The 16,147-nt window shown below is 44.6% G+C and overlaps 2 long non-coding RNA genes across 2 annotated transcripts in view; one reads left to right on the top strand and one right to left on the bottom strand.

The window, feature by feature from the left end:
* Positions 1–16,147, top strand: part of LOC138743257 (uncharacterized) — a 55,539-nt gene that overhangs the window by 2,419 nt on the left and 36,973 nt on the right. The window contains exons 2-3 of the long non-coding RNA XR_011344758.1: positions 44–122; positions 14,317–14,409. This is a non-coding gene — a long non-coding RNA (uncharacterized lncRNA). The remainder of the gene's footprint in view (positions 1–43; positions 123–14,316; positions 14,410–16,147) is intronic.
* The window catches only part of LOC138743259 (uncharacterized), a 102,835-nt gene that overhangs the window by 65,462 nt on the left and 21,226 nt on the right, over positions 1–16,147 (bottom strand). The window lies entirely within an intron of this gene.

Here is a 16,147-nt window from a genome sequence, read left to right as displayed (position 1 = left end):
TTCACTCACTCTGATTTTGCTGCCTTTTCTTGCTTCTCTACAGCAATCCTGGAAAAGTAGGGGAAAAAAATCATAATAATTTTATCTTCTTCAATTTTAGTCAACTCCAACAAGTGAATATGGTAAGTTAACATATTTAAATTCCTGGAATTACTGAATGTAGCATGGATGCCTATTCTATCGTGGCAGTGATCTTGACCTTGAGATTTGTCGTGCCATGTACTAGTGGTTGGAAGAACTGTGGGAATTTTTTAACCACTGTCTCTGACATCATAACCACAGCAAGAATGTTTTCATCTTTTAGCATTTAAAATCCAAGTTTAAAATTCTTGGTCCTGCTATTCCAAAACAAAAAAATATTTCTGTCCTGATAACACGAAACACAAGAGAAATGAACAGGAGGAGCTCAACATCCCCTTGAGCCTGTCCTGCTATTTGATAAATTCAAGGCCAATCTAACAGTCTCAACACTACTTTCACTCTCTCTCCTCATACCCTTGAAATTCAAATATTTGTCCATTTTTATTTTGAATATATTTAACGATTCTGCATTCAGAGCTCTCTGGAGTGGAGAATTCCAAAGTTTCACAGCATTCTGAGATTTCAAAATCTTTGAAATCTATGAGGCTATGTCTTCTAATAGATGTTCTCCCAAGTATCCTTTTAGAATCCACCCTATCAACTACCTCTCAGAAAGGCAAGTTTTACTAAAATTACTGGTACACAGCCCAGGACATCATAGGCAAACTCCTTCCCACCATCAAGAACATCTATGGGGAATGCTGTCGTCTGAAAGCAGTAGCAATCATCAAGGTTCCACATCACCCAGCACACACTCAGTTATCGCTGATATTGTCAAGAGGTATAGATGCCACAAAATTTGTACCACCAAGTTCAGGAACAGCTGTTCCCCCTTCACCATCAGACTCCTCAACAACAAACTCAATCAGGGACTCATATAAGGACTGTTTTGCACTTTTTCTCCTTTCTCTATTGCAGTTAGTTTACATTTTAAAAAAATTGTTTGCATGTATACATTGTGTACAGAATCTCAGGGTCATGCATGTACTCTGGCAATCAATCAGAAAGCTGAGTTTAGTCCCAGCCTTTCTTTATATGCATTGACCTTTCATCCCAGGAAGTAATTTAATTTAGTCATACTGCATAGTAACAGGCACTTCCGCCCCATGATCTGTGTAACCCAATTATTCCAAGACCCTGTTACATTTTGAAGGGTAAGAGGAAACTGGAGCACCCAGAGGAAACCCATACAGTCTTGGGGAGAACGTACAAACTCCTTACAGACAGCACCAGATTTGAACTGGGGTCGCTTGTGCTACAATAGTGTTGTGCTAACCGTTACCTTCTTTGCAATGCCTCTACCGTAACGATCTCTCTCCTTAAATAGGGTGACCATAAAACTATGCACAATACTCCAGGTGTGTCTCAACAACTCTTTATAATGTTGCATCAAAAGTTCCTTTCTTTTGTACTCAATACCCTTTGCAATAAGGTCCAAAAGCCTTTTTAATTACTCTTTAATGTACAAGGAGCCCAGGATCCCTTGTATTGTCACATTTTATGGTCTCTCATAATTTTTCTGATGATCCGGAGATCAGTTTTACCACTCTGGAGTCAAATGCTTCCTTGACATCAAGCTTGGTTACTCTCACCTTACTTTTGGAATTCATGTCTGTCCATGCCCTTGAACATTAGAAATGTTTCTACAAGATACCCTCTCATTCATCTGAACTCCAAGGAGTACAGTATAGAAGCTGTCAAACATACTGATAGGCTCTATCAATAACTACAGAGTCATGGGCTGAAGGAATGATAGGTTTTAATACACACAAGACTTTGGGTGACCGGATCCAGATACAAGAATGCCAGAAAGGGGGAGGTAGCTCGACTTTTATGACCAGGCAAAAGGGGAGGAGACTTTGGGGATGAGTTATTAGTGGTAGGCCAGCCTCACATGTACAGTAGCTGGTAGGGGCTATACAGTGGAGGAAAACATATCAGTACACATACCTCATTTTCTTCATTCCAGAAATCATTCATGTAAATCTTCTCTGAGCCTTCTCCAATGCCAGCACATCCTTTCGTAAATAAGGAGCTCAAAACTGTATCCTGCACTCCAAATGAGGCTTCACCTGTACCTTATAAAGTCTCAGCACCACACCCTGCTCTTGTATCCTATTCCTCTGGATATGAATGCCAACAATACATTTACCTTCTTCACCATCGACGACTCAAACAGGAGGCTAATCTTTAGGGCCTTCTGCATAAGGTCTACCAAGCCTCTTTGCACCTTTGAATTTTGAATCAACTTCCCATCCAAATAATAGTCGGCCCTTTCATTCCTTCGACCAAAGTGCATGACCACACACTTTCTAACATTGTATTTCATTTGCCACATCTTTGCCCATTCTCCTAATCTAATGCTCCTTTCACACTGCCAAGTGATCCCAGGAATCAAACGCCAATCAGCCTTTAAAGTGCAAGTGTGAAAGCAAAATTAGCTCAATGCCAGCGTCTGATGACATCATCTCACCCTGGGGATTGACAGCCTCTACTGCTAGTACAATCCCCAGCGTCTGCAGACTCTAGCGTTGCAATCAGGCAAGTGTGAAACAGGTAATTGCACCAGTAGAAGGTAGAACAGTCCTAACCCCAGGGATGGCTCCTTTCGGTTTAAAGCATTTAGTGTCCCAGTTAGGAGTGGTCAAGTGTGAAAAGCCAAACCCCCATTCCTATCCTGGGACACTGAATCGCCAATTTAGTGGGTTGCAAGTGTGAAAGGGGCTTCAGACCCTCTGCAGGCTCTCCATTTCATCCTCACTGCTTGCTCATCCACCTGTATTTGTATCTTAAGTTGCATGCAAAGAACCTGCTGCATTGGGAGAAAAATAATAGTCAACATTTCAGGGCTGAACCCATCATCAAGATTTCATGAAGAAAAAAAAAGATTTCATGAAGGACTCTGGGCCAAACAGTTGACCATTCTTTGTCTCTTTTTAATGCTGCTCAATTCCCCAAGTTCTTTCAGCAGAATGTTCTTTGATAGAAATAAAGTTACCTCGAGTTCTAGAATTCAATATCAAGTTCAGAAGGCTGCAACATGCCTAGACAGAAGATAAGTTATTACCCCTGAAGCCCTGTCTTTGTTCTCAGTGCGATAGAGTAGCAGGCTACAGACTGACAGGTGTGAATGTGAGTGGGACAAAAGCATGTTGCTTTTGCTGTTTAGAATATCTATCATCCTAAAATGAAGTTTTACTTGACTTCTATTATTATGTCTTTCTTTGGCTTGGCTTCGCGGACGAAGATTTATGGAGGGGGTAAAAAGTCCACGTCAGCTGCAGGCTTGTTTGTGGCTGACAAGTCCGATGCAGGACAGGCTATTTCTCTTGCTGCCCGTGGAGGCCGGCTGTAAGCGCGGAAGGAAAAATATAAACTTACCTTTCATGGAACAGCCCTAAAAGGCTGCTTTTGTGTCACATTCATGTTGAGCAGCACCTCATAGTGCCCTCCAGAGCCTATGGAGGCGGGGCGACTGGTGCTGTGGCACCACCCGTCATAAATACACGACAGAGCAATGGTCGTCTTCCCTTCCTGTAATCCCCCATGCAGCTGGAACACCTCTGTGTTTCCCAGAATGGTTCCAGCTGCATGGGGGGGATTATGGGTAGGGAAGATGGCCATTGCTCTGGTGGCCCCAAAGGCCGAAGTGGCCCAGTGAGGTGCCAAAGCGGCCGGCGTGGCTGTCACAGCCTGCACTGGCTGCCCCCCCTCCCCACTGCCCTGATGGCCCCTCCTGCCCTGAGAGGGTCATGGAGGGAGAGGGGCGAGTGTGTGGGAAAGAGATGGGAGACGAGTCGATGGCTGTCGGTATCGTCGTGACATAATCAGTCTGCTCCTAGCCAGCCACTTGCAGCAGCGTTACATTAATTTGAGGCGGCGAAGCGCTGTACTCTGCAGATGATCCTTGCTTTGGAGAAGTTGAAGTCAGCACCTTGGAGCTGGCCACAGCGCTTTCATAGAGATGTCTCCCAACACAAGGACGAAGATTGAGGGGAGATTTGATGGAGGTGTTAAAGATTTTAAAAGGGACAGAGAGAGTTATCGTGGATAGGCTTTTTAAATTAAGAGTGGGGGATATTCAAACCAGAGGCCATGGTTTGAGATTGCAGGGGAAAAATTATGAAGAGAAATTTCTTCACGCAAAGGGTGGTTGGGATGTGGAATAAGCTTCCAGCAGAGGTGGTTGAAGCAAGGATGTTATTTACATTGAAGGAAAGACTGGATAATTACATGGAGGGGAGAGGATTGGAGGGATATGGACCAGGTGCTGGTCAGTGGGACGAGGAGGGTGGGGATTTGTTCCGGCATGGACTCGTAGGGCCAAACTGGCCTGTTCTGTGCTGTATATAGTGATATGGACAAAGAATCTCTGACTTTACAGACGGGCTTTCTCACTGCATGAAAGGGCCTTGTGTTTGGAGCCGACAGGTATGTTCTATTCTAAGTCTTTCTTTGGCTTGGCTTCGCGGACGAAGATTTATGGAGGGGTAATGTCCATGTCAGCTGCAGGCTCGTTTGTGGCTGACAAGTCCGATGCAGGACAGGCAGACACGGTTGCAGCGGTTGCAGGGGAAAATTGGTTGGTTGGGGTTGGGTTTTTCCTCCTTTGTCTTTTGTCAGTGAGGTGGGCTCTGCGGTCTTCTTCAAAGGAGGTTGCTGCCCGCCGAACTGTGAGGTGTCAAGATGCACGGTTTGAGGCAATATCAGCCCACTGGCGGTGGTCAATGTGGCAGGCACCAAGAGATTTCTTTAGGCAGTCCTTGTACCTCTTCTTTGGTGCACCTTTGTCACGGTGGCCAGTGGAGAGCTCACCATATAACATGATCTTGGGAAGGCGATGGACCTCCATTCTGGAGACGTGACCTGCCCAGTGCAGTTTGATCTTCAGCAGCGTGGATTCGATGCTGTCGGCCTCTGCCATCTCGAGTACTTCGATGTTGGAGATGAAGTCGCTCCAATGAATGTTGAGGATGGAGTGGAGACAACGCTGGTGGAAGCGTTCTAGGAGCCGTAAGTGATGCCGGTAGAGGACCCATGATTCGGAGCCGAACAGGAGTGTGGGTATGACAACGGCTCTGTATACACTAATCTTTGTGAGGTTTTTCAGTTGGCTGTTTTTCCAGACTCTTTTCTGTAGTCTTCCAAAGGTGCTATTTGCCTTGGCGAGTCTGTTGTCTATCTCGTTGTCGATCCTTGCATCCGATGAAATGGTGCAGCCAAGATAGGTAAACTGGTTGACCGTTTTGAGTTTTGTGTGCCCGATGGAGAGATTTGGGGGGGCTGGTAGTCATGGTGGGGAGCTGGCTGATGGAGGACCTCAGTTTTCTTCAAGCTGACTTCCAGACATGGTTATCCAACTGCACGAAAACCAACAAGGTCAGGTCAGATACAGCAATGAGTTCTCTGAACCCTTCTCCATTAACAATAGCATGAAGCAAGGCTGCGTTCTCACACCAACCCTCTTTTCAATCTTGTTCAGCATGATGCTGAAACAAGCCATGAAAGACCTCAACAATGAAGACGCTGTTTACATCCGGTACCACACGGATGGCAGTCTCTTCAATCTGAGGCACCTGCAAGCTCACACCAAGACACAAGAGCAACTTGTCCGTGAACTACTCTTTGCAGACGATGCCGCTTTAGTTGCCCATTCAGAGCCAGCTCTTTAGCGCTTGACGTCCTGTTTTGCGGAAACTGCCAAAATGTTTGGCCTGGAAGTCAGCCTAAAGAAAACTGAGGTCCTCCATCAGCCAGCTCCCCACCATGACTACCAGCCCCCACCCCCCACATCTCCATCCGGCACACAAAACTCAAAAAAAAAGTTATTCTAATTAGCAGCACACAATATAACAATGCTGTTGGTGTGAAGATAAGCCCTTTGCCTCCACAGAGACTGTGTCATAGTCAATGCACTTAGTCAAGTAGATTGCTGGCGATGATATCTCAGACCATGTACATTTTGGATGGGGAGGTTAGGTACAGGGCATCACTTCTCCTTTGTACCAAAATCTTCTGTGTCGTCTCACAAAAGAAATGCACCCTCTTTTTTAACATTTTTATGAATGCAAAATGCAGGAATAAGCAATACACAATCTTTTTTTTAAATTCTCCATGGAATAGGATTACATGTGATAGTGCTACATTCTAGCATTAACTCCATATTCCATAAATCTCTGAATATTTCAAAATCGATCAACTTCATTTTTGAATTAAACAGAGCACCTGAGCCTCCACAGTGCTCTTGGGTGGAGAAATTTCACAGCCGCCGAACCGCCGGGGCTCGCGGCCGCCGCCGAACCGCCGGGGCTCGCGGCCGCCGCCGAACCGCCGGGGCTCGCGGCCGCCGCCGAACCGCCGGGGCTCGCGGCCGCCGCCGAACCGCCGGGGCTCGCGGCCGGCGCCGAACCGCCGGGGCTCGCGGCCGGCGCCGAACCGCCGGGGCTCGCGGCCGCCGCCGAACCGCCGGGGCTCGCGGCCGCCGCCGAACCGCCGGGGCTCGCGGCCGCCGCCGAACCGCCGGGGCTCGCGGCCGCCGCCGAACCGCCGGGGCTCGCGGCCGCCGCCGAACCGCCGGGGCTCGCGGCCGGCGCCGAACCGCCGGGGCTCGCGGCCGGCGCCGAACCGCCGGGGCTCGCGGCCGGCGCCGAACCGCCGGGGCTCGCGGCCGGCGCCGAACCGCCGGGGCTCGCGGCCGGCGCCGAACCGCCGGGGCTCGCGGCCGCCGCCGAACCGCCGGGGCTCGCGGCCGCCGCCGAACCGCCGGGGCTCGCGGCCGCCGCCGAACCGCCGGGGCTCGCGGCCGCCGCCGAACCGCCGGGGCTCGCGGCCGCCGCCGAACCGCCGGGGCTCGCGGCCGCCGCCGAACCGCCGGGGCTCGCGGCCGCCGCCGAACCGCCGGGGCTCGCGGCCGGCGCCGAACCGTCGGGGCTCGCGGCCGGCGCCGAACCGCCGGGGCTCGCGGCCGGCGCCGAACCGCCGGGGCTCGCGGCCGGCGCCGAACCGCCGGGGCTCGCGGCCGCCGCCGAACCGCCGGGGTTTGCAGCAGCTACCATACATATTGTCTTTAAAATGTTTAGGCTGGCTCTAAGCAAGGCAAGCTGATCTTAAATTCTACTTTCAACTCTTGAAAAAGCGCTCTGATTTGACAAGTAAATGAACAAAAATGTTTAATTCTTGCTCCATTCCACCATCAGGTGTTGATCTCCATTTTAACTTGGAAAAGGTCAAATGGAATACTCGCATCTGTCTGACATGGCAAACAAATTAATATCTTGTCCAAAACCTTCTGCCAATGTAACTCTAAGTGTGAGTTTGAAGCAATGAACTACAAAACCACAGTCTGCTAAACAAACTGCAGTACATTTCCTTCCTGACCACAAACAGAACATGGTTTTTCTTTGTAAAAAGACAGCCATCAAAGTCTATTTTATAAAAATTAAAAGGCTCTCTCACTTTTCATAACTTGATGGATTTTCTTTATCTTTTCAGTTGCTTTTGCATTTAGCAATTTTAGTCCATGTTTACCAAAGGGGAAGAAAGGCCTAATGCCAGTTTCGGTTACGTAACCTGCATATCAAAGCTGAGGCCTATGCCTGTAATGTAGCTGTGTTTCTTGATGCCCTGATATTGTTCCTTTGGTGTCCTTAGATAGCAATCAGGAAACAAAAAACATTGCTACACATTACATGCAATGTGTATACTAGTTAAAAGTTTAATGTGAGGTATCAAGTGACTGCACTAATTTAGTTTGGATGGTCATAGACTTTTCTGTCATATCACAGCAGCTGAACATTCAGTCTTCTGGTACAGGACAAACCTGGTACTGAATAAGCTGCAGCCAACACTTTCAATCTTGCAATTTTTTTTCTTGCATTTGTCTGACTTCAATTGACAATGACCAGAAACTGACTTTAAAACTAAAGTCCCTGTGTTTAAAACTAAATTTATGTAAAAGTTTTCAAATGCTTTAGATAAATGTAATGAATGTTATATTTCTTCTGTGTGTATTTTTTCCATTTGTTTGCTGATCACTGTCCTTTCTGGATTTGCTCTTAATGACACCCTTTAAATAGGTTCAGGGAGGGATTGGATCATTTGCATTCAAGTAATTTGGGAGTACGGCAAACAAATGCAAGAAAAAGTGGTCAACAGGGCAATACCTCAAGGAATACATAGTTGCATGCAACAAAAAAACCCAATCATCATCTTTCAAAATATTTAAAGGTAAAAGCACCTCATGGTGTCCTTACAAATGAAATATGCTGTTTGCCCTAACAGCTACACTAACTGTGCTGCCATTTTTATACTGACAAGCTAAAGGAGAGGGTTTCTTCCTTCATATAAGAGATTCTGTAGCTGAGGATCAGTCTCCTAATGACTGGTACATTTTTGTCTTTGTGATGGTGCATCCAGGGTTATAACTAATGAAAGGGCAGAGGGATCCAACAGTAAATTCATAGTTATATATGAGGTGGGGAGGAGGGTGTGGGGGAGAAGGTTTGAGAGTGGAGTACAGTTAGGGTCACCAGTGAGGAGATAGTCTTGATAGTCAGCAGTATTCTTGGAAGATGGGAAGGGGCATGTTTCTCTGGATGATGAGAAGTTTTGCTAGTTTGAGGATGGATTTGCTCTCAATAGGCACTTCCAAGCACCCTTATGGCCAAAGACATACCTTTCTGAATGTGCCTTGTCCGGCTCCGAGATGCTGATTCCAACCCTTCTCGGGGGAAGGATAATTGGCGGAGCACTGCACTCCTGAATGTCCAGCTGCTGCAAGCGGCTGATTAGAGGCAGGCTGATGATGCCGTCAGCCCACGACCCATCGCCCTACTCACCCCTCTCCCTCCATGAGCCCCTCAAAGAAATAGCGGTGGGGGGCAGCAGGATCCGGCTGTGACAGCCTCACCGGGCCACTTCGGCCTTCGGGTCTGCTCTCTGCGGCTCAAAACGCAGCAGAGCAATGTCCGTCTTCCCTATCCATATTCCTCCATGCAGCCAAAACTGTTCTGAAAACCACAGAGTGGTTCCAGCTGCAAAGGGGATTATGGGTAGGGAAGATGGACATTACTCTGCCTTGTACTTATGACAGGGTGGTGCTATGGCACCAGCCACCTCGCCTCCATAAGTTCCGGAGGGTGCCACGAGGCACCTCGCGATATGAATGGGACACTGGAGCAGCCTTTTAGGGCTGCTGTCCGAAAGGTACATTTTAAGTTTTAGATCTGCTCTTGTAGCAGAGGCCGGACGTGAAATGGCCTAAACACTAGGTACTGTTGATGGCTGAAACAGTGCAGTCAGATAACAGCACATTAATGGATTTGGAAAGTGTAGTTTTCTGAATATCTTAAGTTTTACAGAGTTGAAATAGATTGCTCCAGGGAGGGCTGTCTATTACAGGGGTCAGGTATCTACCTTAAAGGATATGTACTTGAGAGGCATTCCAAGCTCTGGTCTGGGTCAGCCCCATGTCCTCATAGAACGAGGATCAATAGATATTGTTAATGTACCTTGGAATTTCATTAGGCTTTGGGCCTATTCAACCAAATGCCTGGTCTTCAATATTCCTGATCTTGTATTCACATTCTCTTTGGTCTTCTACCCCACCTCCCATCCATTTTACAACTCAGTTCAATCAATGAATTTGAATTCCACACCTGTCACAATGAAATTTGAGCTCATGCCACTTTATCGTTAATCCAGAATCAGGATCAGAATTTATTATCATGAACATGCTATGAAATTCGTACTTTTCCAGCAGCAAAATATTGTTATAAATTACATTCAAAAAATAAATAAATCATGCAAAAATGTAGAATAAAGTGATCCAAGCTGCTGGATCAATATTCCAGTAATATAATCAGTTTGTTTGTGTATCCATCAATAATCCTGGAACTTCACTCTGTGGGATACCTCTAACCAGACCCTAGCTCCCTGATCCGGAGCTTGCAGGGATCCAACTATACAAATTGGGCTTGGGTAGGTCAGATCTATGTCCTGGAAAAAATATTTTACTTCAAGTTTGGTGAGGTTAGGCTTTGCTACCCTGGTACCATTCTTCATCCATGTCTGTTGGATTTAGTCAATAGGGAGTTGTGATAATTTGTAAAATATATCGGGATCATTGCCAGAAATCAGAGAGCTTATTTCTGGATGTCTATTTTAATTGTGGATGCAAATCTGACTCGATACAAGTAATGAGGAAAAATATTATGCAAATATATCTGAAATAGGTTGGGGAAAAATATAGCTCGAGTTGAGTTTACTTTGACTAGGGCCAGTTCAGTGCATGTCATATTTTAATTTTAGAACTATTCTCTGCTATGTACAACTTCTGCTCTTAACTCCTTCTCCCTGCCTTTTCTTTCTTAAACATTCACCGCCAACCGCTGCCCCAATTCCATCCATCTGAACTGACTGTATCCAATAACTTCAACAACTTATAACCAAGTATTACTCTCATATTTGGGAGGAGAGCAATTAATTCCCTATGGTCCAGCTTTGTTCTGTGCCATGATATTTGAAGAGTGGCTTATTATGTCTACGTCACATGGCTAGAAGGCTGCGCAGATGCTTAGTGAAAGCAAGTTTGTGGGCACAGTCCAGAAGCTGACTGACAAGTACAGCTTTCCATCATGCTTTACAGAACCGAGGTTTGAGACAATGCTGAATGGAGGCTTTGAGCAACAGCTATGTATCATCAAAAGAGTCAACAAGTCTGGACACGTGGGATGTTTCTTATCTGAAAAACTAATCTTTAAAATATAATGAAATTGAGAGATAAGATGATATGGGCAAGAATTAATTGTTCATGCAAGTATGGACTTGGCTTCTTTCAACAGAAGAAAGCAGATGTTTGAAAGTTTAAATGCTTTTATTATTTGAAAGTCATATGCCCTAAGTACAATGTACTGTTACGGGCCCAGAGGACCCCAAAACCCAGCAACAATAGAAATTCACCAAGACAAATGATTACTTGAACAAAAGTTGCTTTTAATCATCTTTAAAACAGAATCACACTTTTACTTAACACTATTGATTTAACTAACCCAACTTAACCCCCTTCTAATTCTAAGCAGAAAAGTTCTTTGATTCACAGTCCAATCTCCCTTCTAATTCTAAACAGAAAAGTTCTTTGATTCACAGTCCAATCTCACTTCTCACTCCTCCAAGTTTACCAGGATGGGGCAATTCTTATACTGTGCACAGAATTTAACATTTATGAATTTCACTAGATTTTGGTGCTTGAAACATAAGTGGTTACCGCTCAGGAAGGTTCTTGTTGGTTTTCAGAGAGAGATTTGTTGCTCGTTGGACACAAACTGATTCCTTCTGATCAGTCACATCAGTGTTTTGCTGAAGAAACTTGCCCCATCAGGGTTTTCCAGATAATAACCTCTTTCTTTCAGGTCACCACAGAGTTTCTTTTTGTTTCCATTATTTCAAGGGAAACATTATACACCCAGCCATCTCCTCTTGTATGGACCACCAGGGCTTTGAACAGGCTGACAACTAGTCTTCAAAATGGGGGTTTTTCCACAAGCTTGCCAGGTTCCAGTCCCAGCTGCTGAACTGTAGAACTAAATTCTCTCTCTCTCACACACACACTCACCCACAGAGAAAATCACATGACCCTATTAGAACAGCAAACTGCATTCAGACAGACTGCAGTACTAGACCCGATCATCCGAGTCCATTCATCTGTGCTTTCCAAAACATTAATCCTCAGCATGTCCAATTAACATCTACTTGTGAAGTCCTTGGAGGCATTCTTCCAAATTTTTGCAAGGGCACTAGAGCCTGGACTGTCTGGATTGAGCAGAGCTCATACATTTTAAATGAGATCTGTGTTGTGAATTGTTTGATTGTGACCTACACTAAAAAAAACCTGCCACAATTTATCTCCTTTAAAACATATCCACATACAATACAAAATATAACAATCTGTCACAGTACACAAAAGTCTTACTTGCAGCATTCATGTAGATAAACAATAAGATAAATTAATTTATCATGATGCTCCATGAGACAAAAAAAATAGACAATACATAGTAAAGGATGGATAAATATTTACAGTTGCACCAAGTGCAAACATTATTTCTGGATTAAAATGAACTCCCATTGTAAGTATCAACGTTTTATCAAATAGCTGAAGAAGGAACTATATAGGAAAGAAGAAGAGGGCAAAAGAACTATTGACCTCGGTCAGAGAGACGGAAGCGTGAAAATAGTATTAAAAGAGAAATTGTGTAGTTGCTGTTGATGTAGTTTTGGGTGATTACCTTACTGTGGTTAGGAGAAAAGCAACTATGGGGTTCTGGGTTGTGAATTAGTCAGCCACACAAAGTTCTAGACTTGGATAACTTAAATAGTACAAAACTTAAAAGCTTTAAGAAGACAGAATATCAAACAGGTTATACATTTATACATTCAATCTTCTAAGGGAAATTTGAAAGACATCTGACAGTAGGTGGCTTGCAAATATTTTCTATGTACAAAGTGTTCAAGTGAAGAAATTAATGGCACCTTAGCCAGAAATTTTGGAATTAATTTCTAGAACAGTTACATTAAACCATTTTGTTTGTGGGCACACAATGGATTTTCATTATTGGATAAGGTTCAAGATGCTTGGCCTTATTCATCAGAACAGACATATTTATGACCTTCCTTTCAAATGCTGCACATCTGCAGATGATGCAAAGGAAATCATGGAAGTCCAGGCTGCAGATGGGTCCATAGGTGGGGGATGGGAAGGATAGGATTTGAAGCAAGGATTCGGGGCAGAGGTTTTTTTCTGCTTATGATAATATCTATGATTGCCACTGGTGGAAGAAAAAGCAGGCTAGGGTAGTGGCACTTGGATTATTATTCGGGGTGGTTTTGAAAAAATTCAATGGCCAGGTTGTGGTGATGGTGAGGGATCTGACAGAGTAATTGTGGGCCCACTCAAAACTGATTAGCAAACTCCAAGACCTGGGACTCAACATTCCACTGTGTAATTGGATCCTGGATTTCCTCACCTCCAGATCAGAATCTGGGAGGAATGGAATGAACATCTCCTCCCCAATCTCCATCAGTACCAGAGCATTACAGGGCTGTGTTCATAGCCCCCTGCTCTACTCACTTTACATCTACGACTGTGGCTCAGTACAACAATAACACAATCTAGAAATTTGACGATAATATCACAGAAGCGGGTTGTGTAAAGAAAGGTGATGAGTTAGCATACAGGAGGGAGATTAAAAACTTGACTGAATAGTGCACCAACAACAACCAAAACTAAGGAGCTGGTTGTTGATTTCAGGAAGGAAAAGCCAGAGATATACAATCCAGTGATCATTGGTGAACAGAGGTGGAGAAGGGGAGCAAAATTAAATTCTTGAGAGTCACCATCTCAGAGGATCTTTCCTGGATCCAACACAGTAATGGCATCATGAAGAAAGCACATCAGCGCCTGTATTTCCTCAGGAGTTTGCAGAAGTTTGGTGTGACACCAGAAACCCTACCAAATTTCTACAGATATATGATGGAAAGTGTGCTGACCAGCTGCACAACAGTCTGGTATGGGAACACCAATACCCCTGATTGTAAATCCCTCCAAAAGATAGTGAACACAGCCCAGAACATCACAAGGAAAACCCTCCCCACTATCAAGAATATCTACAGGGAACACTGCTGTCAGAGAGCAACAGTAATCATCAAGGATCCACACCAGCCAGCACATGCTCCGTTCTCACTGCTACCATCAGGAAAGAGGTATAGGTGCCACAAGTCTCACACTACCAGGTTCAGGAACACCTGTTACCCCTCCACCACCAGGCTTAATGTACTGGGATTGTTGTCTGGAGGGCTCAAAAAAACCATTAAGGACCCCTACCACCCTCCACACAGCATCTTCCAGCTACTCGCACTGGGAAAGAGATATAGAAGTATCAGAGCTAGAATCAACAGGCTGAGAAACAGCTTCTTCCCGCAGGCAGTGAAGCAGCTGAATGACTCCTCATACAATCCCTTCGAGACTCCACATTTATTTTAAAGTATTTATATATTTTTATATATGTACTGGATATAAATTGCTTGTAAAGATGTGTGCTATGTGTTTGCATGTTCTTGCACCAAGGACCAAAGAATGCTGCTTCATTCAGTTGTACTTGTACCATAGAATGATAATAATGAACTTTAGTCAAGTTCCCAGAGCTTGCCTTAGGTAAATTCACTTTGTGTTCTGCTTCGCAGATGCAGTCTGTGTGGGCCTCTCTAGTACAAATGAAAATCCTGTACACATGCCATATACATCACTGACCAGTACTCCACCTGCTTCATGACCCAGTAAGGTCCTCTATTCAGTACATGTTAAATGTATGCAAGAACAAAGAGAATGAGAATTGTGGGCCTTGTGGATTAATATTTGCATTCCTGATTTCCCTTTTATTGCATGCTAAACGATGTGTGAAATTTGGTTATGAAACTTTCTGGAACCCTACTCAACACTGCAGAGGGCTGGTTTGTTTTGATCTTGATCCCAGAGTACAGATACTGACAATGATGTACCCAGCATGCTCTAGTCAATTCATAGGTCTTGCAATGTCTGGTAAACAAATATTCTAACTATTCCACCACTTCCAGCATTTTTGGCTGTACCATCATACTTATAACTGTAACCACTCTTAGCTTCACTGAAATCTGTTTTAAAAACAGAAAATGTGAATTATATTTCAACTTTTGCTCTTGTGGTTAAAAAGACCAACAACAAACACAAAGTGTAATCAGGCAAGTTATTTTTTGCTGGAGACTGGCACCCAGCCATATTGATATCTGATTAGAAAACTAGGCAACTAGAGACAATAAGACAATCATCAGATTGGGTACAAATTGAGTGGACAGACCAGTTTTACTTTACAACAGAAGAATGGATGTTGATTTCTGCCAAATAATAGAGGGCAGAAAAACTAGAATCTAAGCAGAACTTATTTCCAGTTGCTTTTATCCTTGCACTTTATATCTGGGGACTCAACATAAAGACAATGGAAAAAATTGTAAATCATGACTCTTGGAAAAAAAATAGGCTCAGAGAGCTCCTAAATTCAAAATGTTCCGGCCCTTTCAAACTGCCTTGAAAAATGGTAATTTACTAGGTTGAAGGCCCAGGTACAGGGCCATTTGAAAGGGTCAAATGGGGCAAGCCCTGTCAAAATCCACCTGGGTCCCAGACTTACCTCAAAGGTGATTACAGAACCCAGTAAAGCTTACCCAGGTGTCCTCCTCCACCTATTTGAAAGGGGAAATGGTTCACCCAGTTACTCTAGAACTTTAAACAGAAAGGGAACAGAAAGAACTCAGGGAACAGGGGATATTGTGTAATGCGTCATTCACCATGTCATCGCAGGGGCAGGATCCCCCTTAAATCGCTGGGTTGACGATTTAACAGGTAGGTCAGGCTGCTATTTGAAAGGCTCAGTAGGAACACATGACCCAGTAATCTCACCCAGTCTCAGGGTGCTGCAATTTGAAACCATCTCAATGACTCCTCTCAACAATCTGATTTGTGCTAAACCAGTAACTCCCAAAGTCAAAAGAGGGTTAAACTTGTACTTCCAAGAAATTACACCAGGGTGGATCTTTAAGGTTTAGAAAAAACAAATCCTCGAGTCATAAGCAAGTCATTTTGCAGGAATTAACATCAGTCTTCAGATGACTAATCTCATGGTGTTGTGGAACAAAAGCACCAAGGATCCACCAAGGACCAAGTTTACCAAAAGAGGCGACAGGGTGGCAAAGAAGGCAATATGGCACACTTGTTGAGATCAGTAAGGGCAGTGAGTGCAGGAGTTAAGATGTCATGGTACAAACTGTACCAGATGTTGGTGAGACCACATGGCTCTGGATGCCCAATTACAAAACGAATGCCATTAAACTGGAAAGCATGCCAAAAGAGAAACAAGAATCAGGGCTGACAGGGCACTGAAAATCTGTGCCAACCAACTGGCTGGATATTTTCAGCCATTCATTGCCATAGTCACAGGTTACCACCTGCTTCAAAAGGGCATTAATCATCTCAGTGCCCAAG

Source organism: Narcine bancroftii, chromosome 9, assembly GCF_036971445.1.
Source record: "Narcine bancroftii isolate sNarBan1 chromosome 9, sNarBan1.hap1, whole genome shotgun sequence".
Lineage (NCBI taxonomy): Eukaryota > Metazoa > Chordata > Chondrichthyes > Torpediniformes > Narcinidae > Narcine > Narcine bancroftii.
Note: the sequence above shows the minus strand (reverse complement) of the source record. Positions and strands in the feature narration are given on the sequence as shown.